This window comes from Dendrobates tinctorius, unplaced genomic scaffold (genome assembly GCF_039654945.1).
Source record: "Dendrobates tinctorius isolate UK_male_01 unplaced genomic scaffold, ASM3965494v1 ptg000014l, whole genome shotgun sequence".
Taxonomy (NCBI): domain Eukaryota; kingdom Metazoa; phylum Chordata; class Amphibia; order Anura; family Dendrobatidae; genus Dendrobates; species Dendrobates tinctorius.
The window spans coordinates 20305761-20332496 of NW_027361682.1; positions in this window are offsets into that span (position 1 = coordinate 20305761).

Consider the following 26736-nt stretch of genomic DNA (forward strand, 5'->3'; position numbering starts at 1 on the left):
CTTATAAAATTTGTCGAATGTGTGAATGGAAGACCAGGTTGCCGCTTTGCAAAGTTGTGTGGCGGATGCCCTATGGTGTACCGCCCAGAAGGCGCCCACTGCCTGGGTAGAGTGTGCCTTAATCCCAGGAGGGAGCACTCTGTTCTTGACACAGTAAACCACCAAAATTGCCATCCTGATTCAGCAAGCAATCGTAGCCTTGGAAGGCCAATAGGCCTCTTCGCACACCCTCGGGAATGACAAAAAGAGACTCCATCTTCCTAAAGGGAGCGGTCCTAGCCAAATAAATCCACACCTCCCTGACCAGGTCCAACCTGTTCAGCGAACACTCCAGAGGATGAGTCAGAGCGGGACAAAAGGAAGGACAATATCCTCATTTAGGTGAAAGGCGGACCCCACCTTGGGAAGAAAGGACGGTAGAGGTCACAAAACCACCTTCACCTGGTGAAGAACCAAGAAAGGAGGGTGACAGAAAGAGCTGCCAATTCCGAGATGCTCCTAATAGAGGTGATAGCCACAAGAAACGCCACCTTCCAAGACAGAAAGGACAGATAGACCTCTCAGAGAGGTTCAAAGGGGGCACTCCTAAGGGCCTCCTGGACTAGATTGATGTCCCAGGGGTCCACGAGTGTCCGGTACGGGTGAGCCGCATGCGCTACCCGTGAGGGAAAAGTTCTGACCTGAAGACGGGAGGATATATTTTTCTGAAAAAGAATAGAAAGCGCTGACACCTGGCCCTTTAGTGAACTAAGAGCAAGACCAGAGTCGAATCCCACCAGGAGAAATGCCAGAATGGAAGGGAGAGAAGAGGACATAGGCGGGATGTGATTGGACTCACCAGCTGAAATAGGCTTTCCAAGTCTGATAATATTCTGGAAGATTACGGCTTCCTAGCTTGGATCATGCTGTGAATCACCTGATCTGAAAACCCAGACGCTCTCATAACTGCGGTTTCAACAGCCACGATGTTAAATTGAGTGACTGAGAATTCTGGTGAAAGATCGGTCCTTGCGACAGAAGATCCGGTCTGTCTGGAAGTCTCCAGAGAGCATCCGCGAGAAGTTTGACGATCTCTGCGAACCAAGACCTCCTGGGCCAATCCAGTGCAATCAGAATGACCGGCACCCTTTTAGCCTTGATCTTCTTCAACAGCCTTGGAAGGGGGAGGAGACAGATAGGGAAGGGCAAACTGTGACAAGGGTGTAAGAAAATGAGCCGAGACAGAGTCAGCGGTGTCTGGTGCCCTTCGGGACTGTCACCACTGTTGGTGGGGGGGTTTCTTCTAAGAGGGAGAGACCTTTCTGTTGGACAGCAGGGGGTGCGGGGTATATAAGGAGACCTGAGCACGGGAACGGACCAGACTTGGCAGGAAGATGACAGGGGACAGTTGACTCCTCCTCCTCTGCTTGCACTGACAACTTCATGTCACCCAACCCTCAGCATGCTGACCCATACTTTCAGATATCGCTGTTGTGACTGTGATAGAAGATAAACTGCCTAGAGACTATTCTGAAAGATCACCAGTTGCCATGGACTGTAAGCGTGCCAAGTCTCGTGTCTGGCACCATTGATGAGGAATCCGCCTAAAAGACTGTTTCCACATTGCGGCGCACTCAAGTCGAGCAGGACAGAACCCATCAGCACTGTCGGGAGACAGTGCTTCTCATAACTCCGTAGCAGAGCCAGAGACTTTGTACACGATGTGCGATGCCGATGGGAGATTTTTCAGCCTTTCCCCTGCAAGAACTGCAAGTGATAAGATACCATGTTTCTTTATCTCTTATTCCTGAGCATTGTGTTCATATGTGAATTTTCTCTGTTCATTACTGGTCTTGCCTCCCTGCGTGGAGTATTACCTGTTAATTTCCTGTTAAGTAAACCCTTGTTAACCCCTTCTCTGTCTCCGGCTATTCACTGCATCCAACGGACTTCTCCTCTTTACATTTTGGTGTAGTCGGCAGGATGCAGTCTGGCAGTGGGGAGGCGGTAGAACAGGCGGCTGGGCCCAGAACCAGCATCTCTCTGGGGGCCATGCTGAGTAACTTGCCAAAGTTTACGGGGTCTATTACTATGTTGTGGAGCTGGACGGAACGAACGAGGGGTATGATGAGAATGCACCCGATGACCCCCGCACTCGAGGCCGAGGTGGCCATTATGGCTTTGGATGGAGAGGCCCGGGACTCCGTGATGCTGCGCTCCCCCCGAGACTGTGATACATTTGCTAAAGTACTTCAGACTTATAGTCGACTCATGGGGACCCCACTGACATAGGAGAACTTAAGACTCGCCTGTTTAGCCGTATGCAAAGGGAGGAGGAGATGGCTACGCAATATATGAATGCCCTACAAGAATTACACACAACCATTGTCAGAAAAGATGGGGTGGGGATAGGGCAGACGGATGTCGTGCTGCGTGATTTGCTGGTGACTGGCCTGCGGGATGCCCTGACCAAATGGACCCTGAGAGAGCAGGTGCAGGTAGACTCTCATATCATTTTTGCTGACATAGGTAAGGAGGCCCGCTCACTTGAACAGGAGCAGGGGGTGACAGTCCCGGTAAGGAAGGTCCAGAGCGGTGATGCAGCAGTACAGTTGGAAGTTGAACCCCAATGAGTTGAAGAGATGCAAAGAGAACTGTTGAATATCCAAGGGGAACTAGCTCAAATGAAAGAAAAAGTTGAAACCAGCCAGTGCATCGCCGGAAGTCAGGGGGAAGCAAATGTCCGTAACGAGGCCCGAAGGTTCCGGCGACCTAGGTCTTTTGCATGTTACAACTGAGAAGAGATTAGACATATGGCTAGAGAATGGCCTCGGCTGCGCCACCCATTAAACTAGAGGGCTCCGAGCCTGGGGGACATCGCCCAGAGCCAGAATGGAAAAGAATGAGTAGTGAAAGTCTCACGAATCTGGTGTCCACATGGTGTGGGCTGAGGTCGATGGCCGGGCCATGCGTTGCCTGGTGGATACCGGGTCTCAAGTGACCACAATGCCGTAAGCGTACTTCCGTCGACCCTTCCCAGAAACCCTCAGACCCGAGTGGGGCCCGTCGATAAAGCTGACGGCGGCAAACAACCTAGCCATCCCAGTCGCAGTGGTGGTATGGATGCAGGTCTCCCTGTGTGGGAAGGATCTTGGATGGAGGGGTATTGTGCTGATTCAGGGAGAGGCTGGTCATGGTCACATTGTCACGTTGGGGATGAATATCCTGAAAGAGTTTGGAAAGCTGCTGAGTGATGAGCCATTCCACTCGTCTCTAAATCAGTGGAGTCCGCACACCCCCCAGCAGCGAGTGTTTCAACAGTTAATTCACACAGCCCATGTGCAGGAAGTCTCCGGTCAAAGAGAAACTCTAGGAAAAGTGATTGTGCTGGCATCCACTCAACTCACCTTAACACCAGAGCAGACTGTGCTAACACTGCCTGTCTGAGCACATGATCCGCTGGAGGGGGTGGAAGTCCAATTGGAACCTTCGGTTGTGGAACAACTGTCAGCAGGACTCTTGGTGGCCCGAGCGCTGGCTGTGGTACGAGGGGACGGTGCTTGTATGCTGCGTGAATTTGACAGACCAGGAAAATTATCGTCCCACACCAAGGTGAAGTTGCGTGGGTAGTGGGCATGCCCGAAGAAGACATACCGGCCCAGGATATACAGTTGGTAGTGAATCTGGAAGACCCGTGGTCGGTGAGAGTCACCACCTCTCCGACGGCCGAACCTCAATACATCCAAGAGGGTCGGCGTGTCTTAGAACAGATGCGCGCTGAATTGTCCAAACTCACGCCCACCTAAGTGCATCAAGTAGAAACATTACTGGGGCGATGTCAGTTCGTTTTTTCAAACCATGAAAATGACTTCGGCTGCACCATGGCGATTACCCACGAGATATCAACGGGGGATACAGCACCCATACAAGAGCGTTATTGGCAGATTCTCCCCCAGTTATATCAGGAAGTGAGAGAAATGCTCGGCCAGATGCTGCAGGCGGGTGTCATCAGGGAAAGCCAGAGTCTATGGGTGGCCCCCATTGTGCTGGTGCGGAAGAAAGACAGGTCCTTGAGGTTCTGTGTTATATCCAACGGACCTCTCCTCTTTACAAGGGTATTGCAAAAGCGTCAACACCCACCGCGAGAGGACCACGGGACCTGGAAATGAACCGTGGGACCTTCCTGTTCAGCCGGGACGCCGTGAGGTCCACATCCGGAGTCCCTCATCGAAGGCAAATCTGATGGAAGACTTCCTGATGCAAAGATCACTCTCTGGCCACGAGACCCTCATTGCTGAGAAAGTTAGTGGCCCAATTGTCCACGCCGGGGATGTGCATTGCAAATATTGCCGGAACCGTCACCTTTACTCAGAGGAGAATCTTGGAAACCTTGGCCATCGTCAAGGGGCTCAGAGTCCCTCCCTGGCAATTGACATATGCCACCGCCGTGGCATTGTCTGTCTGAACTCGGATTGACAGACCCCTGAAAAGCCTTTCTCAATGATGGAGGGAAAGAAAAATGTCCGTTATCTCGAGGACATTGATCGGAAGAGAGGATTCCTCTGCTGAGCAACGTCCCTGGACAGTCAGATGACCAAAGATGGCACCCCAGCCAAGAAGGCTGGCGTCCGTCGACACCACCTGCCAATGAATGGGAAGGAAAGACCGACCCTGGAAGATGAGAGGGGATGACAGCCACCAACTGAGAGATCGTTTGACTTGGGAAGAGAGCCGAAAAGGGCCATCCAGAGAGAGAACAGACTTGTTCCGCTGAGACAGGATGGCCTGCTGAAGTGGTCTTGAATGCAATTGCGCAAAAGGAATTGCTTCTGACACTGCCACAATCCTCCCAGGACCGCCATGGCAGAGCGGAAAGATGGAAGCCGGGGGCCCTGCAGAGAGCAAACCCCCTGTAGGAGGATTGCTCTCTTCTCTTTGGGAAGAAAAACCCTTGTCTGCTGGGTGTTGAACAGCATGCCTAGAAAAATGAGGCGCTGAGTCGAGACAAGGCAAGACTTTTCTCTGTTGACTATCCATCCGAAGCGGGACAGGGTGTCGACAACGATGGACAGACTTTCCTGGACCTGAGAAAAAGCCTTGATGAGGATGTCGTCGAGGTACGGGATGAGTACTAGGCCTCTGATACGCAGAACGGCCACTAACGCTGCCATGATTTTTGTGAAAAACCTGGGAGCGGTTGCGAGCCCGAAAAGTAAAGTGACGAACTGAAAATGGTCCCGCTGCACCTCGAAATGCAGGAATCTCTGATGCCCTGAGAAGATAGGGACATGGAGAGAGGCGTCCTGGATGTCTGTGGAGCACAGTTACTCCTGCACCTCCATGGAAGCAATTACTGAATGTAGGGACTCCAGTTGGACCCTTTTGTTCAGTAACTTTTGATCATGGATGGGTCGAACAGCGCAGTCCTTTTTCGGCACCACAAATAGGTTTGACTAAAAACCTGTGAAACGTTCCCACTCTTGAACGGGAACAATCACCCCTGAACTGAAGAGAAGCAATGGATGCCCGGAAACCCAGAACCAGAGAAGCATCTCTTGGAGGACAGGATTCTAAGAATCAATCTCAGGGCTGCAAAACGAAATCTATTTTGTATCCTGAGGATACCACCTCCCTGACCCATGCGTCCTCCACCGAGGCAAGCCAGACGTCTCTGAAAAATCAGAGATGGCCGCCCAGCCTGGGAGATTCCCTGGAAACTTGAGATGAGTCATGCAGAGGAAGATCTGCCAGGTCTAGGCCTGGCGAATCTACCCTGTGCATTACAGGGATGCCAGAAGGAAGTGGGTTTAAAGGAAGCCCTTTTCCTATCCCTTTTCTTCATGCCAAGAGAGCTTGTGGCCTCTCTTAGCGTGAAGAAACCTCCACCTCAGAGGAAAGGCAAAAGGGATGCAAGGACCGGAACTGACACTTCAGAGGAGGCCAGCGAGGTTTGGACTGAGGAAGGAGGGAGCCTGTCCTTCCGGTGGCCTCCCTAATAATTTGTTCCAACTTGGAGCCAAATAGACGGGAACCCTGGAAAGGCAAGTTAGGAAGGGACTTTTTTGAAGATAAATCCACCTGCCAGGTCTTAAGCCAAATAGTCCATTGGATGGCCACAATATTGCTGGACGCCTGAGCCACGCATGAGACAGTGTCCAGGGAGGTGGATACTATGTACTGTCCTGCATAAGAGATCTGGTCCGCGAGGTTGGCCAATTCCTCCGGTTGAGCTCCAGCCAGAATGCCCTGACGGAGTTGCTTAGCCCATGCAGTTATGGTCCTCAACACCCAGGTGGTGGCAAAGGCCGGACACAATGTAGAAGCGGCCGCTTCAAAGGCAGACTTTGCAAAAGATTCTATTATCCTGTCATTGGAGTCCTTGAGGGATGCTCCATTTGTAAGCGGGAGGACCGTGTTGGTGGAGGGTCTACAGTTGGAAAAGGAGTCCAGTTCGCAGTGAGCTCAGGGGCGAAGGGATATAGGATGCAGAGGCGCTTCCTTCTTTGGAATCGTCTGATTGGGTTTTCCGATTCCCTGGCAAGAACCTCCTCAAATTCTCTATGTAGGGCAAAAGCCTTAGGAGATGGTTTTGACTGCGTAAACAAAACTGCCTGTTCTGCGGGTTCCATAGAGATAACCTTAATGCTAAAGGTCTGGTTGACCGCCACAATGACAACTCTGGACCATGTCTCTCATATTAGAGGCCTGGTCAGAATCCAGGTCCGAGTCATCTTCCGATAGCTGCGTCCGAAACTGCCTCACCTGACTCAGGAGAGGAGGATCAGGAAAAGGCAGACCACTAGGGGAAACCGGGGAGAGAGATGGAGCAGGAAGAGGATCTAGAACGACGCTCCTGCCTGGATCTCTTACAGCCTATGTTGGAAGGCACAGAGGGTGAGTCCTGTGACCCACTAGTAACGGCAGATGCTGGAAGGGGCAACCTGTCAAGAACGGACATGATGGTCTGCGACACCTTGGTGTAGTCTGCCGCAGATTGTGACAGAGAGGAAGCCCACATGGAAAAGGGGCACCACTCTCCCCTGGGGCAGTAGGGGGCTCCTGGGTAGTGGGTACAGGGGGACTGCTGCAGTCCTGACAGAAGGGAGAGGACTGACCTGAAGGTACAAAGTGTCTGACAAGAGCAGAGTAAGAAGAGGAAGTGGAAGTAGGAGGACAAGAACACTCTCCTTTAGGATTAGGCATGATGAGCAGACCCACTAACTTATGCCAGAAGGTTAGGGGACAGGAAGAGAATGCAGAGGAGAGTGTCAGTCTGCAGAGCAGAGCTACTCACAGTAAGATGCAGGTGTCCTGAAGTCTGCTTCCCAGCTGTAGAAGGCTGCAGAGCAATTGTAGGCAGAAAAGATGCAGGTCCAGCAGGGAAATGCCACCTTCCGGATGCAAAAGCTGGAAATGGTGACCGCAAGGAGGATGAAAGGGACCGGCAGAGAGAAAGCGTGCGCTGCAGGGGGGGTGGGCGACACTGAATAAAAAAGCCCACTCTCTGAAGCCGGAACAGGGGCGGAGCTAACCGCTAGGTCCAGGAGATGAGCAAGATCGAGACAGCTGCTGAGCTAAACTTTTGAAGGCTGGATGAGGGGGCGTAGCTAGTCGCCGGGGACAGGAAGAGGAAGTGTGTAAGCTATAAGCTGGAAAAAGCCCGCCCGAAGTGCTGAGAAGAAAGGGAGGAGCCAAATGCCAAGACTAGGTCCGAGAGAAGCCGGGACCTAGATTAGTGACTGTGACTGCCGAGACGGGGGAGCAGCGCAGAGGACCAAAAAGCACTGCGAAAGGTAGCCCAGAGCCCCAATTCCATAGGGAAACAATTCCACTAGAGCCCCAGAAAAAAAGTTAGGGACTAGGGGGAAAAGAACACAACATCTTCTTTTTGTCTTCATCCTTTCACTGGAGGCTGGACTGGAGCAGGATGGCAGGAGCACTGGAGGCAGGACTGGAGTAGGATGGCAGGAATACTGAAGGCAGGACTGGAGTAGGACGGCAGGAACCCTGAAGGCAGGACTGGAGTAGGACGGCAGGAACACTGAAGGCAGGACTGGAGTAGGACGGCAGGAACACTGAAGGCAAGACTGGAGTAGGACGGCAGGAACACTGAAGGCAGGTCTGGAGCAGGACGGCAGGAACACTGAAGGCAGGACTGGAGCAGGACGGCAGGAACACTGGAGACAGGACTGGAGTAGGATGGCAGGAACACTGAAGGCAGGACTGGAGCAGGATGGCAGGAACACTGAAGGCAGGACTGTGGAAGAGAACAAGGAACACGGGTAGCAGGACTGAGAAGCTGCTGCGAGGAGCAGCCGAGACTGGAACTGCAGGAGCAGAGTGCACACGATGAAGCGAGGCCAGAGTGTTAGGAAACACAACAATCAGGCGCCTCCCTCAGGGGGAAGCGGCCTGATATGGCCCCATCTGGTCAGCCATTGGTCCAAAGGTGCTTCCGGGTCAGGGCACAGCCGGAGCATAAGAAGCAGGAAGGAGGTGCAGCCGCGGCCTATGGCGCATGCGCATAGCATGCAGGGAAGGCATCGGTCACGAGCCCGTCTCAGGTGCCCGCCGCAGCCGTCGGGTGGAGAGAGGCTGCGGCGTGGGGGCGGAGGCCGACTGCGGCGTGGGAGCGGAGGCCGGGTGAGTATGGCGGAGCGGTGTAACAGTACCCCCCCCAAGCCGCCCCCCCGGATGTTAGCAAGAAACCTCTTGAGGATACGGGGAGCACTGATATTCTCCCGAGGCTCCCAGGATCTCTCCTCAGGACCAAAGCCCTTCCAATCAGCAAGAAAGAAAGGCCTACCTCTAAGCCTTTTCGCGAGAATGTCCTGCACTTCAAAAACGTCGTTGGCACCCACCGGCTCAGGACCAGGATCAAGCGAGGAATGGAAACAATTCAGCAATCAGCACCACAGGCTTCAGGAGAGAGACGTGAAAGGTGTTCGGGATCTGGAGCGAAGCAGGCAACTTCAATTTGTAGGCGACTTCGTTAATACGTCCCAGAATTTCAAACGGACCGATGTAGCGTGGGCCCAATTTGTAGGAGGGCAGTTTTAATCGGATGAATTTGGAGGAGAGCCAGACCTTGTTGCCAACACGATACGGAGGAGAATCCAACCTCTATTTGTCTGCATAGTTCTTCATCTGATCAGCGGATCTCTTGAGTGATGTGTTGGTCTCAGCCCAAATCTTAGAAAATTCCGAGGACAAGGCGTTGGCCGCGGGTACCTCAGAGGCAGGAGTTATCCGAAGAGGAACACCAGGATGTCTGCCAAAAACAATAAAAAACGGAGACTTGGCCGAAGACTCACCAGCATGGTTGTTATAAGCGAACTCTGCCCAGGGGAGTAAGTTGATCCAATCGTTCTGGTGGGCGTTAGAGAAGTGACGTAAGTATCCCGTAAGCATCTGGTTGGTACGCTCTACCTGTCCGTTGGACTGTGGATGGTAGGCCGAGGAGAAGTCGAGGGAAACGTTCATGAGCTTACAAAGCGAACGCCAGAACTTGGAGGTAAACTGAACCCCTCGGTCAGACACAATGCGTCGAGGTAGTCCGTGAAGTCTGAAGATTTGACGAATGAAGATTTTGGCCTGCTCCAGCACTGAGGGAAGACCGGGCAGAGGGATGAAGTGAGCCATCTTGGAAAAACGATCCACCACCACCAGAATGACTGTGCAGCCCGCAGAGCAGGGTAGGTCGGTGATGAAATCCATGGCGATGTTTTCCCAAGGAACCGTAGGGACAAGCAACAGAAGCAACAAGCCGGATGGAGATCTCTGTGGCACTTTGTTTTTTGCACAGGATGGACAAGAAGTCACAAAGTCGAGTACATCTAGGCAAAGCGTGGGCCACCAGTAGTGACGCGTGATAAGGTCAAGGGTCTTCTTAGTTCCGGCATGGACGGACAGTTTGGAGGAGTGCCCCATAGAAGAACCTTTCGCTTGAGATTCTCTGGCACAAGCGTCTTGCCAGGTGGGGGAGTAAGCCAGTTCACCGGAGCCACTGTGATGATCCTAATGGGATCAATGATATGCGAAGGTTCCTCCGTGGATTCGTGTGGCTGGAAGACCCTGGACAGGGCGTCGGCTTTGGAATTCTTGTTGCCATTACGGAATCGGAGCTTGAAATCAAATCGGGCGAAAAATAAGGACCATCTGGCCTGGCGAGGGTTAAGTCTCTGGGCAGACTGGAGATAGGCCAGATTCTTGTGGTCCGAGAAGATGACAAAAGGATGGACAGCTCCTTCCATGCCAACTTGATGGCCAAAAGTTCCCGGTCGCCGATCGAGTAGTTACACTCAGATGGAGAAAAGGCCTTCGAGAAGAAGCCACAAGGGTGCAGGCGACCGGAGGCGGTTCTCTGGGACAGTACCGCCCCGCCACCCGTCGAGGAAACGTCCACCTCGAGTGCAAAAGGTCGATCGCTCTCAGGGCGATGCAGGACCGGAGCCGTGGAGAAAGCCCGTTTTAGGGTCAGAAAGGCCTCCTCTGCCTCAGGAGACCAATCCTTGGAAGTAGACCCTTTACGGGTGAGCGCAGAAATGGGTCTTGTGATCGCGGAGAAGTGGGAGACAAATTGCCGGTAATAGTTGGCGAACCCGGGGAATCGTTGTATCGCCTTTAATCCGACGGGGCAAGGCCATTTGAGGATGGCAGACAACTTCTCGGGATCCATCCTTAGACCAGCGTCGGAGATAATGTATCCCTGGAATGGCAGAGAGGTCTGTTCGAAGAGACATTTCTCGATCTTCGCATACAGGCGGTTCTACCGAAGACGCTGAAGCACCAGGCGGACACTCTTTCTGTGGGACGAGAGGTCAGGCGAGAAGACGAGGATGTCGTCTAAGTACACAATCACACAGGAGTACAAGAGATCCCGGAAGATGTCATTGATGAACTCTTGAAAGACTGCAGAAGCATTGCAAAGACCGAAGGGCATGACCAGGTACTTGTAATGGCCATCTCGAGCGTTGAAAGCGGTCTTCCACTCGTCACCTGCACGGATACGGCCCAGATTGTAGGCTCCTCTGAGGTCCAGCTTGGAAAAGGCCCTGAGCCACTCTGAGATGGTCAAACAGCTCAGGAATGAGTGGAAAAGGGTACCTGGTCTTGATGGTAATCTCATTCAAGCCCCTATATTCAATGCACGGCCGTAGAGTTCCGTCCTTCTTTTTGACGAAGAAGAACCCGGCTCCCGCGGGCGAAGAGGATTTCCGTATAAAGCCTTTGGCGAGGTTCTCTCGGATGTACTCGGACATGGCGGTGGTCTCTGCACGAGACAGAGGGTAGATTCTGCCCCTTGGAGGGGTTGAACCAGGAACAAGTTCAATTGGGCAGTCAAACGGCCGGTGTGGAGGGAGGACCTCCGCATCCTTCTTATCAAAAACATCGGCGTAGGAGCTGTAAGCTGGAGGAAGACCCGGGAGGTCTGTAGGTGACCGAGGAGCAGCCGCCAGGCAGACAGGAGTCAGACAGCGAGCTTGGCACGGGTGCCCCCAGCGGAGTATCTCCCCAGAAGACCAGTCGAGAACAGGCTAATGAGTCCCTAACCATGGAAGACCGAGTAGAATGGCGTGAGAGAGCTTAGGTAAAACGTAAAAGGCTATCTTCTCTCAATGTAAGGCTCCGACTTGCAACTCCACCTCTTCAGTGACCAAGGTGACGGTCACCTGTAGCGGTTTGCCATCCACGGTGGCAATCTGAATTGGGTTAGATAGAGTGACTACAGGAATTTGGTATTTGTCCACCTCTTCCGGCCGAATGAAGTTACCCGCTGAGCCCGAATCCACATAGGCCACCTCGGAACCACGCCTCCCTCCTGAAACCAAAAGCACAGAAATCGTAAGGCATTGAGAGGGATCATCATCACCTAGGAAGGCCTCTCTTACCTGACCTAGGTGGAGTTGTTTCCCTGTCTCTTAGGACAGGTGCAGATATAGTGTGACGAATCACCACAATAGAGGCACAGACCTTGTGCCCGTCTCTCTCTCTGACGCAACTCGGCCAACCTGAGATGATCTATCTTCTCACCCGAAGAGAAGGAAGAGGACCCGACCAAACGGGAGCTGGCAGACCGGGTGAAAGGAGGAACTGACCTGGAGGACCGCCTGTCTCTCGCTGACTCCCGAGCGCGCTCCAGGAAGCGCAGGTCAATGCGGGTAGCCAGCGAGATAAGGTCCTCTAAGGTGGATGGGGTATCTCGACCTGCGAGTTCATCCTTTATTCTACTAGAAAGACCGCGCCAGAATGCCCCCACCAAAGCCGCGTTATTCCAGCCGAGCTTGAAGGAGAAAGCGAATAGCGTACTGTCCGACCGTGAGAGAGCCCTGGTGTAAGTTAATGTGACTCAGTGAGAGAGGCTAACCGACCCGGCTCATCGAAAACCTTACGAAACGTATCCAGGAAAACCGGGAGACTCGAGACGACCGGGTCGTCACGTTCCCAGAGCGGGTTTACCCAAGACAGGGCCTCTCCCTCCAGATGGGACATGATGAAGGCCACTTTGGCCCGATCCGAGGGATGTTGCTGCGGCAGCCATTCAAAGTGGAGACTACACTGATTTAATAACAGAGCTTGGGATCCCCGGTGAAACGAGGCGGCTTGGCGAGGCGGGGCGTCGGGAGAGCAGTAGACGCAGGAGGAGGAGTCGGCACTGCAGTGGCAGCCTGGAGGGCCGACAAGCAACTGTCAAAGGAGGCCATATAGGACAAAATGTGGGCTTGAGTATCTTGCTGCTGACCCAGCTCCTGTTAGAGACTGGCCAGCTGAGTGGCATTTCCAGGAACGGCCACCTGTAAGGCCGACAAACGGGTGTCCATCGACTTCATGACTGACATAATGCGCCCCTGATTCTCCCGTAGGAATAGCAACTCTTTCTGGGTAACAGCTGTAGTACCGGCGGAGTCCATGGCCTGATCGTACTGTTAGCGTGGGTGGTCTGGAGCAGGAAACTCCGGGAGTGGACCCTCTGGACCGTGGCACCGAGGGACCCCGGGCGAGCTGCCAGGTAGGAAAGAGTACCATGGTAGCCGGTACCGAGAGGGGTGGCTCAGGATGGACCGGAGTAAGACTGAGACTGGAGTAGGACTGCAGGAACACTGGAGGCTGGACTGGAGTAGGACAGCAGGAACACTGAAGGCAGGACTGGAGTAGGATGGCAGGAACACTGGAGGCTGGACTGGAGCAGGATAGCAGGAGCACTGGAGGCAGGACTGGAGTAGGACGGCAGGAACACTGAAGGCAGGACTGGAGTAGGATGGCAGGAACACTGAAGGCAGGACTGGAGCAGGACAGCAGGAACACTGAAGGCAGGACTGGAGCAGGACGGCAGGAACACTGGAGACAGGACTGGAGTAGGACGGCAGGAACACTGAAGGCAGGACTGGAGTAGGACGGCAGGAACACTGGAGGCAGGACTGGAGTAGGACGGCAGGAACATTGGAGGCAGGACTGGAGTAGGACGGCAGGAACACTGAAGGCAGGACTGGAGTAGGACGGCAGGAACACTGAAGGCAGGACTGGAGCAGGACGGCAGGAACACTGGAGATAGGACTGGAGTAGGATGGCAGGAACACTGAAGGCAGGACTTTAGCAGCACGGTAGGAACACTGGAGACAGAACTGTGGAAGAGAACAAGGAACACGGGTAGCAGGACTGAGAAGCTGCTGCGAGGAGCAGCCGAGACTGGAACTGCAGGAGCAGAGTGCACACGATGAAGCGAGGCCAGAGTGTTAGGAAACACAACGATCAGGCGCCTCCCTCAGGGGGAAGCGGCCTGATATGGCCCCGTCTGGTCAGCCATTGGTCCAAAGGTGCTTCCTGGTCAGGGCACAGCTGGAGCATAAGAAGCAGGAAGGAGGCGCGGCCGCGGCCTATGGGGCATGCGCATAGCATGCAGGGAAGGCATCGGTCGCGAGCCCGTCTCAGGTGACCGCCGCGGCCGTCGGGTGGAGAGAGGCTGCGGCATGGGGGCGGAGGCCGACTGCGGCGTTGGAGCGGAGGCCGGTGAGTATGGCGGAGTGGTGTAACACGGTCCATCCGGACGGCCTGGGTCATGGCGTCCTCGAGTGAGTTAGCTGGGGGATGTAATGCCAAGGCATCCTGTAACCGCTCGGACAAGCCTCTGCGAAAGAGTCCTCAGAGTGCAGCGTCGTCCAAAGAGACCTCTGCGGCCCAGCGGCGGAATTCTGTACAAAACCACTCAGCCGAGTGTTTCCCCTGACACTCATCACCATGTCCTCTGCCAATCGCACTCGGTCCGGCTCATCATATATGTGCCCGAGGGCCTCAAAAAACGCATTCACAGACACTATCTCAGGGGCAGTGGGAGGAAGGGAGAAAGCCCAAGCTTGTGGGGACCCTCTTAATAGAGACATAATGACCCGAACCTTCTGACTTTTGTCCCCAGAGGAACGTGGCCTCAAACTAAAGCAGAGTTTGCACCCCTCCATGAAGACCCTGAACTCCTTTTTGTTCCCAGAAAAGAAATCAGGCAGTTTAACAGGTGGTTCTGGGGACACCAAAACAACATCACTCGCCCCAGCCCCCCGAGACCCAGCAGCTAAAGCCCCCCACACTGTCTCAGAAACCTGCTGCTGAGAACGAGTCAGAGCTTGCTACTCCAGAGATAAACCCTGAAACATCGGACTCAGATTTTTCATTTGCTCAGCAAGAGATTGTATGGGATCCATATTTCTCAGCAGAGAAAGAAAAAAAAACCCCAAAAACTTAACAGTCAGTTATAATGTCACGGTCCTGTCAGCGCCGGCGTGCAGTCATCGCGGAGCAGGGACTCACCCACACTGCAGAGGGGCCTGGGGGCAGACACGGCCGGATAGTTCAAGCAAACGGGACCTGGAGAAGCTAAAGTCAGTGAGCAGTGAAGGACCTACGGTCATGTGACCGCAAGGGGGCAGGGCTTAGCGTCCTGCTGTCAGAGCTAGGCAAAATACTATACAGGAATACTCAAAGTCAGACAAACTGGGTCATACACAGAGATAACAATAAAGTACCAGGGATGAGACAGAATGGATAGTCGGAGACAGGCAGTGGTCAAAGCCAAACAGACATAGAAGGTATCAAGCAGAATCCAACAAGCAGTATCCAGAGAACAGACCGAGTCGTACACAGAGTATCAGATAAACCAGAACACAGCACAAACACACTCAGGGGTCACCACACTCTGCCAAGGGCGCAAGTATAACTGACAGGGATGGGAGCGTCCTGAGGCTATAAGAAGCTTTCCCAGAACCACGGAGAGGCCGCAATCATAAGCCCCAGATGTGCAGGTAAGCCTGCACTGGGATCACAACTTTTAACCCCAGAAATGCCAGTCATCAGCACTGGTTCCAGACATTAACCCCACATGTGCGAGTCAAACCCGCACTGAGATCATATCATCTCCCTCTGGTGAGTCAACACTTGGTGCTGGGATGTCCTCTTCCTCATCTAGTACTGCTGGAACCAACTCTGACTGCTCAGAGTCTTCTGACACGCAGGGCCGCAACATGTTTCAGTGCACAATCCGAGTAATGTGACTCCCTTCTCTTTCGGACTGGATCTCATAGACGGGCCCTTCAGAGTTGACTCGTCCTGTCACCCGATAGGGATTCTTTTCCCAACGGTATTCCAGCTTGTTCTGAGGCTGTTTTTCTCTGACTAAGACACAATCTCCTACTTGGAGTTCCGTCGCCCGGAGTGGGGGTTTATCTGAATGTTCCAGCTGCCGTAGTTTTGTCTGTACCAGCCGGTGTAGAGTATGTAGGCGATAACGATGAGCCCGGACCCAAGAGGAGACCCCTGTACCCGGACGTTCTTCTTCAGGGTCCAACTCCAGCTCGGTGATTCCCTTCCCTTCCGAAGAGCAGCGAGTAGGGGGTATGACCAGTACCCCGATGCACAAGATTATTGTACACCCACACCAGTTCAGAGACGTATTCTGGTCAATGGGCTTTCCGGTCTTCTTCTAGAGTTCACAACATTTGGATAAGGGTACTGTTGAACCTCTCACAGGCCCCATTTCCCTGCGGGTGGTACGGTGTGGTCTGGGATTTGTCTATGCCAGAGAAGCGATGCAATTCCTCCATCACTTTTCCCAGAAAACAGGCTCCTTGATCCGAATGGATCCATTTGGGACAGCCATAGACCTGAATAAAGTTCTTTCAGATGTCATAGGCAGACGCCTCCGCAGTTTGGTCTCGGGTGGGAGTCACCACCATGAACTTCGTGAAGTGGTCTACCATCACCAGGCAGTGCTCATATCCCTGGTGAGCTGGTCCAATGGTGAGATAGTCTATCATCAAAAGTTCTAGAGGAGCAGTTGTCACAATAGTCTGTATGGGAGCCCTTTGCTCCGGTGGCTTAGTCAATTCACACTGGCGACATTTCCTGCAGATCTCCTCGACCTCCACCTTTAGACGGGGATGGTAGATTAGTAGTTGTAGCCAACGGAAAGTTTTCTCTGGGCCAAAATACGCTCCTCCTTCATGCGCCTCACGGGCAATTTCAGACAACAAGGTTCCAGGTGCGACAACCTGCCATGTGGCAGCCAGCTCCATTTGTAGCTTTATTTTTCAACTAGCTGAAGAGCCCGGCGCTGCCTGGGCATAGTAACTAACTGTGGTTAGTTATAACAAATTATAATTATCTTCCATCCCATAGTCCCGTGCCCATATACCCATCATACATATCCACCTTCCCATAGGCCCGTGCCCATATACCCATCATACATATCCTCCATCCCATAGTCCCATATCCATATACCCATCATACATATTCTTCATCCCATAGTCCCATGCCCATATACCCATCATACATATTCTCCATCCCATAGTCCCATGCCCATATACCCATCATACATATTCGCCATCCCATAGTCGAGTGCCCATATACCCATCACACATCCTTCATCTCATAGTCCCATGCCCATATACCCATCATACATATCCGCCATCCCATAGTCCCGTGCTCATATACCCGTCATACATATCCTCCATCCCATAGTCCAGTGCCCATATACCCATCACACATCCTCCATCCCATAGTCAACCATTATGACATCATAATGAGCGGCGGGGCTTGCAACCTATGATGAATCAGCATCGCCATGGCAACCATTATGACATCATAATGAGGGGCGGAGCTTGATACGCACACACTTTTTCCCCATTATGTAGATAGGGGCAAAATTGTTTGGTGAATTGGACCGCGCGGGGTAAAAATTTCGCCTCACAACATAGCTTAGGACGCTCTCGGGGTCCAGACGTGTGACTGTGCCAAATTTTTTTGGCTGTAGCTGCGACGGTGCGGATGCCTATCCCGGACATACATACATACACACATACATACTTGCATACACACACTTGAGCTTTATATATTAGATATACTAGCCCATTTTTCATCTGCAGACGTTCCCACTGGCAGAGAATCCATAGAGTATCAGAAGAGAGAGTGCTCCTTTGTGTCTCACTGGGAAGCCACCCAGAGGTCACCCACTGTCGCAGGAGGGCAATCTCATTATTTTCTTGCTGCAACCGGAACCCATTCATGCCTGGACCGCCCCAAGATGCCCTCTGTCGGCTTTATTAGCAGCAGTGTCGCCACCACCCTCCTGGCGGACTCCGAGAAGCGGGGAATGTCCTCATCTTCCAACTCTTCATCTCTGTTCAGCCCGGGGGTAGCAGGGCAGATTCTAGAAACAGCCTCAGCATGCACGTTCTCTGCCCCTCTCTTGTAGGCGATCTTATACCTAAATTTTGCTATCCTGGCCACACATCGCTGTTCCAGGGCTCCCAACTTGGCATTTTCCAGATGTGCCAGTGGGTTGTTATCCATGCGTACCAGGACCTCGGAGCCCGACAAGTACTCTGCGAACCTCTCCATCATGGCCCACACCAACGCGAGCAGCTCCAGCTTAAAGGAACTATAATTGTCTGGATTACGTTCGGAATCGTGAAGGGAGCAACTGGCATATGCGATCACCTTCTATCTTTCGCCCTGCATCTTAGACAACACAGCCCCCAGTCTATGCAAGCTCCCGTCAGCTGGTCCTCGGTAGTGCCATTGGCTCTTGTTCCTTCTGCTGCCCCTCCGGGTTCCAGCACCGTCAGCTGGTCCTCGGTAGTACCATTGGCTCTTGTTCCTTCTGCTACCCATACGGGTTCCAGTACCGTCAGCTGGTTCTCGGCAGTTCCTCAGCCTTCTTGTACCTTCTGGTACATTTCCAAGTTCAAGTGGTTCGCCCTCCCAGGGCTGTGGGGTACTCGGTACCGGGCCGGTATCAGTGGGATGTGTCACAGCAGCAGTGACACGGACCGTGGCCCTGGGCGCCCAAGTAATGGGGAAAATGGGAATGGTGGAATATAGTTAGATGAATAGTTCGTGACGCCACCCGTGGTGTTCGGCAAGGGAGGTGTTAAGCCGACGCTGGGACTGATGGTATGGTGCAGCAGATATGTAAAAGCTCCCCACAGGTGAAGCTGTAGTGCCAGGGCAGTGTAGATGTGGTTGGCACGGGGATGTAGCAGTGCTGGAAAGGTAGGAAGCAGACAAGACACAGCGGGGTGCAATTTCTTTACCTTTACCATCAGTGTGGAGGATGAACGGCTGAGAAAAATCCACGTAAGCCAATACGCAGGCCTCCATTAACGCTCTTATGATCTTGAAAAGCTTTCTCTTGGGGCTCTTGCCATTGAATCTTCCAACTTCTGGCACTGGATAGTGCTCCCTTCAACAGTTCCAGCAGCGGCCTGGCTCGACGGGCAAAGTTCTTCACGAAGCGACGGTAATATCCTGTTAGGCCCAAAAATGCCAGGACGTCTTTCACCCTTTTAGGAGAAGGCCAGTCTTGAATTGCAGCGATCTTTTCCCGAGATGGACACACACCTTCTGCAGACACTACATGTCCCAAATACTCGATCTGGGTACGAAATAGGTGGCATTTCTACGACTTTACTTTCAGCGCGTGTTTCTGGAGACGGCTGAGCAACTGCTCCAGGTGCAGTAGATGGTCTTCAAGCGAAGCCGCGTAAACGATGATATCGTTTAAGTAGATCAAGGTGTCTTCGAAGTTCAGGTCACCCAAGCACCTTTCCATCAGCCACTGGAATGTCCCCGGAGCGTTGGTCAGGCCGAAGGGCATCCAGTTGAATGCAAACAATCCCATAGGCAGTATGAAGGCCGTCTTTGCTCGGTCCTGCTCCAACATAGGCACCTGCCAATATCCGCTGGCCAGATCCAACGTAGAGAAAAACTTTGCTTTCCCAAGCGCAGACACTCTTCAATATGGGGAAGCAGATACGAATCCCTTACAGTACAGGCATTTAGCTTCCAGTTGTCCACGCAGAAATGCACAGTATCATCCTACTTTCTTACCAGAACAATTGGGGCAGCCCAGGGGCTCTGACTTTCTTGAATGACACCCTTTGGCAACATCTGGATCAATATCGTCTTTACCTCCTAATACAGCTGTGGTGGTATCTGACGGTAACGCTCTCTGATGGGTGCCGTGTGTACAGTGGGAAGCTCATGGGTAATGGCTGTAGTGCAGCCAAAATCATCCTTATGATGGGCAAACACTTCCCTATATCGTCCCAAGAGAGCCTTCACCTGCTGCACCTGAGACTGAGTGAGCCCAGAGAGCTCAGCCCGCATTTGCTCCAGGATTCTTTGCCCCTCTCAGATATGTTCTGGTTCTGAAACTATGGATGACTTCACTGACACCGTCCAGGGGTCCCCCTGACAAATCACCAGCTGCAGCGCTTGGGAGGGCAGAATGTCTTCAGGCAATCCTACTACCTTGGCCACTTCACTTCGGGGCCACACGGTGAGGTCTTGATCTTCTAGGTTTACGCACTGTATGGGCACAGTCCCGTCTCTTACTGTAGCCAGGGAGCGAGCTACTAAGAATCCCGAGGGTAACTGCTCCGAGAATGAAAGCTCGCCGTGTATCTCCACCCCTTCCAAGGGAATACGAGCCCGTATGGGCAGGGAGACTATTGTTTGGTTTGTCCGGGTGGTAGCTCGAGCTTCGCTGACGAGGGTGCAATCACTTTCCCTAGCACTTTCCCCTCTCAGCATGTCTCCTAGGCTTGAGCCACCCATACCAACTGCTGGAAGGTCCTTCTCTGAGGGGTATGGGAGCTCCATTGTTTCAGTGTTTCACGTGAGGGCTCATTGAAGAAGAGGCTACTGAACTCCTATAGAACATTCATCCCCAGTGTGATGGTGCGTCCGCTGCTCGCTTCCCCCTGAGTAAGCACTACACCCCTCAGTCCTAAGACAGAGGGAAATCTGCATCCATGCTACCCCTGTGACCGGGATAGGTAATGGATTGGCAGCCAGCAATTTTATTACAGGTCCCCATTCGAGCCTCATCGCTTCAGGGAAGTGCTGCCAGAAATTGGCCTCAGGCCTGGTAGTCACTTGGGAGCCTGTGTCCACCAGACAATGCAAGGCACGACCTTCAAATTCCGCCCAGACCATGGGCATGTGGACACTAAATTTGCGTGACTTCCACTACTCCCCCATATCTGTTCTGGCTCCGAGCGGCGTCCCTCCGGCTCGGAGCCCTCTAGTTTAATGAGCGGCGAGGTTGGCTCCTCTGTTATGAGCTCACTTTCTGCTCCTCCAGTTGAGAGTTCTCCTTCCGTTCTCCCTCTGGTGGTGACAGGAGGTAGTGAGGTTGGTTTAAGTGGTAGTGATCTGCCACCTGATGAGAAGGATAACGATTGGATCTCTGGAGTATCAGACTGGGTATAAGACAGCCGACGCCCTATCCTGCTGCTGGTTATTCAGTCTGCTTCTCAGGTCTTGGACTTCAGCTCTCTTCCAGTCTTCTTAAGTTAAGTTTGTTTTTTGCTAATGTTCACACTTGTGCTTGTTGGTCAATTCAGTTTCTTGTGTGGTCAGCTTGCCCCTGCTGGGGCTATGCTGAACTTCCACTCCTATTTATCTGTATTTGCCAATTTGCCTTTTTGTCCCCTATTAGATTGGCCTCTTTTTGCTCTGTTTCAGAATATTTCAGAGTGCTGATATAGTGGGTGAAGTCTAGTGACTTCAGGGTTAATTTTGCTATCAGACATGTTGGACATTATTTTTGGTAGGGTTTTTTGGCAGATTGCAGACAGTGGCTTTCCTTTCCTGTCCTTTCTAGTTAGTCGGGCCCCATCGGTTGCTCAGCCTATTTTCCTGCCTGTGTATGTGTTTTCATCTTGCTTCACCATCAATACATGTGTGGGGGCTGTCTTTTCCTTTGGGGTCTGCAGTTAGTTTTCCCTTTTCTTGCTTTAGGTTTATGTAGTTCTCTGGTGGTGACGAGGCGTCTAGGAACAACGTAGGGACGCTCCTGTTTTCTCCACCTCTCCTCAGTCTCATGATGTTCCTGATTATCTGGCTGATTTCTCTGATGTATTTAGTGAGAGTAAGTCTGCGTCTTTGCCTCCTCATAGGAGTTATGACTGTGCAATTGACTTGATGCCTGGGTGTAAATTTCCCAAGGGTCGGCTTTTCAACTTATCTGTACCCGAACATGATGCTATGCAATCCTATATTAAGGAGTCATTGGAGAAGGGTCATATTAGACCATCCTCGTCACCTTTAGGTGCTGGGGGTTTTTTTGTGGCCAAGAAAGATGGTTCATTAAGACCGTGTATTGATTATGGTTCCTTTAACAAGATGACGGTTAAATATCAGTACCCGTTACCTCTGATGTCTGATTTATTCTCCAGAGTTAAGAGTGCCTGCTGGTTTACTAAGCTTGACCTCAGGGGGGCATATAACCTTATTCGCATCAAGCACGGGGATGAATGGAAGTCGGCGTTTAATACTCCGGTGGGACATTTTGAGTACCTGGTGATGCCTTTTGGGCTCTCTAATGCCCCTTCTGTCTTCCAGTCCTTACGAATGATATTTTCTGAGACTTTGTGGATAAGTTTTTGATCATCTATCTGGATGATATTTTGATCTTTTCTATTGATTGGGATTCCCATGTGGAACATGTCCGGACTGTGTTCCGGATTTTGAGGGAGAATTCCGTTTGTTAAGGGATCGAAGTGCCTCTTTGGTGTAAAGAGGATTTCATTTTTGGGATTTATCTTGTCTCCATCGACTATTAAAATGGACCTGGCCAAGGTACAGGCCATTTATGATTGGGTTCAGCCTACTTCTTTGAAGGCTCTCCAGAAGTTTTTGGGTTTTTCTAATTTCTATCGTAAATTTATAGGTAATTTTTCTAGTATTGTCAAACCACTGACTGATCTGACCAAGAAGGGAGCTGATGTGCTGAATTGGTCTCCTGAGGCTGTCTCAGCATTTCAGGAGCTTAAGCGGAGGTTTACTTCAGCTCCAGTTTTACGGCAACCTGATGTCTCACTTCCATTTCAAGTGGAGGTAGACGCTTCTGAGATTGGTGCAGGAGCTGTTTTGTCCCAAAAAGACCCTGTGACTTCTAAGATGAATCCCTGTGCCTTCTTTTCTCGAAAGTTTTCCCCATCTTAACGCAACTATGACGTGGGGAATCGGGAATTGTTGGCCATGAAATGGGCATTTGAGGAGTGGAGACATTGGTTGGAGGGAGCTAGACATCAATTTGTGGTCCTCACCGATCACAAGAATCTGATTTATCTGGAGTCGGCCAAAAGCTTGAATCCTAGACAGGCTAGATGGGCCTTGTTTTTCACGCGTTTTAATTTTGTGGTCTCTTTTCTACCGGGCACTAAGAATGTTAAGGCAGACGCCCTTTCTAGGAGTTTCTTTGCTGATTCTCTTAATGTGACCGAGCCTACTACTATCCTAGGTGAGGGGGTAGTTCTTTCTGCCATTTCGCCCGATTTGAGACGCGCCTTGGAGGAATTTCAGGAGGATAAACCTGAGCGTTGCCCTATGGGAAGATTTTATGTTCCTGACCAGTGGAGAAAGAGTGATGTCTGAGGTCCATTGCTCCGCATTGGCTGGTCATCCGGGTATTTTTGGTACCAGAGATTTGGTGAGTCTGTCTTTTTGGTGGCCCGCCTTATCTCGTGATGTCAGGAATTTTGTGCAGTCCTGTGGGATTTGTTCTCGGTCTAAACCATGTTCTCGTTCTAGTGGGTTGCTGATGCCCCTGCCATTGCCCAAGAGGCCATGGACCCATATCTCAATGGATTTTATTTCTGATCTTCCTGTCTCTCAGAGAATGACTGTTATCTGGGTGATTTGTGATAGATTTTCGAAGATGGTCCATCTTGTACCACTCCCAAAGTTGCCATCTTCCGCTGAGTTGGCACCCTTGTTTTTACAACAGGTGGTTCGGTTGCACAGGATTCCTGAGAACATTGTGTCCAATAGAGGGGTCCAGTTTGTTTCCAGATTTTGGAAAGCCTTTTGTTCCAATCTGGGAATTCAGTTATCCTTCTCCTCTGCGTTTCATCCCCAGACCAATGGGCAGACTGAGAGAACAAACCAGACCCTGGAGTCTTATTTAAGATGTTTTATATCTGCTGATCAAGATGATTGGGTATCATTTTTGTCCTTGGCCGAATTTGTGCTGAACAATAGAGCTTGTTCTGCCACTTTGATGTCACCCTTTTTCTGTAATTTTGGGTTTCATCCTCGATTCTCCTCAGGGCAAGTGGAATCTTCGCCCTGCCCAGGTGTGGACACTGTGGTTGTGAGAATGCAGCAGATATGGGACCAAGTGGTGGATAAGTTGTCACTCTCTCAGGAAAAGGCCCAGCATTTTTCCAACCGGCATAGGACCATTGGTCCCCGGTTTAAAGTGGGTGATATGGTTTGGTTGTCGTCTAAGAATATTCCTATGAAGGTTGCCTCTCCAAAATTTAAGCCCAGATTTATTGGACCTTATAAGATTTTGGAGATTCTTAATCCTGTTTCTTTTCGATTGGCTCTTCCAGTTACATTCAAAATCCATAACGTATTTCACAAGTCACTGTTGAAGAGGTTTGTTGAGCCAGTAGTTCCTGTGGTGGCACCGCCTGACCCTGTATTGGTTAAAGGCAATGTGGAATATGAGGTAGAGAAAATATTGGATTCTCGTTTGGTTAGACGGAGACTCCAGTATTTGGTCAAATGGAAGGGTTATGCCCAGGAGGATAATTCTTGGGTCTCTGCCTCTGATATTCATGCCAATAAATTGGTTCGTGCTTTTCACCGGGCCCATCCTGATCGGCCTGGTGGCATGGATGAGGGTTCGGTGACCCCTCCTCAAGGGGGGGTACTGTTATAAGCTCATTTTCTGCTCCTCCAGTTGAGAGTTCTCCTTCCGTTCTCCCTCTGGTGGTGACAGGAGGTAGTGAGGTTGGTTTAAGTGGTAGTGATCTGCCACCTGATGAGAAGGATAACGATTGGATCTCTGGAGTATCAGACTGGATATAAGACACCCGACGCCCTATCCTGCTGCTGGTGATTCAGTCTGCTTCTCAGGTCTTGGACTTCAGCTCTCTTCCAGTCTTCTTAAGTTAAGTTTGTTTTTTGCTAATGTTCACACTTGTGCTTGTTGGTCAATTCAGTTTCTTGTGTGGTCAGCTTGCCCCTGCTGGGGCTATGCTGAACTTCCACTCATATTTATCTGCATTTGCCAATTTGCCTTTTTGTCCCTATTAGATTGGCCTCTTTTTGCTCTGTTTCAGAATATTTCAGAGTGCTGATATAGTGGGTGAAGTCTAGTGACTTCAGGGTTAATTTTGCTATAAGACGTGTTGGACATTATTTTTGGTAGGGTTTTTTGGCAGATTGCAGACAGTGGCTTTCCTTTCCTGTCCTTTCTAGTTAGTCGGGCCCCATCGGTTGCTCAGCCTATTTTCCTGCCTGTGTATGTGTTTTCATCTTGCTTCACCGTCAATACATGTGTGGGGGCTGTCTTTTCCTTTGGGGTCTGCTCTGGGGCAGTTAGTTTTCCCTTTTCTTGCTTTAGGTTTATGTAGTCCTCCGGCGGTGATGAGGCATCTAGGAACAACGTAGGAAAGCTCCACTGCTACTGTTAGTTGTGTGGTTAAGATCAGGGATCTGCAATCTGCATAGTGACCAACCTCTCTGGTTTTCTGGGACTTAGTTTTTTGTTGTTCCTCCTCGGTGACCCATTCATAACACTCCTCCCTCGCAGTGGACATTCTCATGCTTTGTGTCCCATCTCTCCACATCCATAACAGGTGAGGGGTCGCTGTTATCGGTACATTCTGGATTCAGGGCAGAGCTCTGCCCCTTCTCCTGCCCCTGAGCAGTTTACAGTGACCTCAGCCTTTTTCTTAACTTCGTCCAACTCTCCTCTCATGCACAACAGCTCTTTCCGCATCTCTTCAACTCACTGGTGCTCTGCTACCACGCTCACAGATGCTTCAGTGCACTGAGCCTTCATCACCGGGACTGCCACCCCCTGCTGCTGTTCTCGCATGCGCCCCTCACTCCCTATCTCAGAAAACGCCAGGCGAGGGTTCACCCGCACGCGCTCCCGCAGGGTCTGTTTCGTCAGGGTATCACGCAGTCCAGTCACTAAGAGGTCTCGTAGCATTTCGTCTATGGGAACCACCCCCACACTGTCTTTCCTAACAATGGCTGTATGTAATTCTTGCAGAGTGTTCATATATTGGGTCAGTGTTTCTCCCTCACTCTGCATCCGGCTGAACAGATGAGTCCTCAGTTCCCCTACATCAGTCGGGTCCCCATGGGTCTCCTCTAGGATCTGTAGAACTTTGCTGTATCACGTTCCTTAGGAGTCTGCAACATCACCGAGTCCCGGGCTTCCCCATCTAAAGCAATAATGGCCACCTCAGCCTCTAAAGCAGGGGTCATCGGGTGCATTCTCATCATGCCCCATATCCGCTCGGTCCACCTCTACAGCATGGTGTTACTAAAGGTATACTTTGGCAAATTATTCAACATGGCCCTCAATGATATACTGGACAATGGGCCAACTCCAACTCCTTGGGCTGCCGCCTCCATGCTGTTAGACTGCATCCTGCCGACTATGCCAAGTGTAGGATACTAGCAGGTGCGTAGGATGCAGTGACGAGCAAGAGGCAGAGCAAGGGTTTAACGGGTGTTTATATATATATATATATATATATATTGTGAGAATCATGTGGGAATAGTGGATGAGGGCAGGTATATCTCGCCCAGATTCCTCTCCTATGTGGCCTAGTCTGGTCAGTATCGCACCTGCTTACTAATGGATAATGGGAGGTGGATGTATAAGGATGCCAGGTGGTTGTGTGAGTGTCTCAGCCTGGGAACACAGAGAGCCTGTCTGTGTGAGAGACACACACGTGAGTGGAAGCAGTGCCCACTGCAACTGTGGTTTTGGCTGGACGGGAGAAGCCCGCCAGTTGGTAGTTAGGTTGTACTTTGTTTAGTTAGTGCCGGACAGGCAAGGATTTGTTTTATGTTTTATTTCCTTTTGCATTGCTTTCACCTTGAATAAACCTGACCCAGTGTCAGTTATACCCGAATCCAGCTCTGCGCCTGAGTTTCATACTGAACACACGTGACCTTTGACCCCAGCAAAGGAGATCCCGGAGTGTTTTATCACATTGTGGTGGAGAACGCGGGCATCACGTTGCAAGCATGAGCATGGAGGATGTGGTGAAAGCGCTGGTACAGTCCACCGCCGTCCAGCAAGAAGCTAATCGGGTGATGATGGCTCAGCTGAAGGAGTTGGTGGACATGACAGCTACCGATCGTTCGCTTCTCCAGCAGGTGGCGCAGCGCCTGGCAAGCCTACAGGAGGTTAACCTGGAAGCTGAGTCGAGAGTGATTCACGTGAGT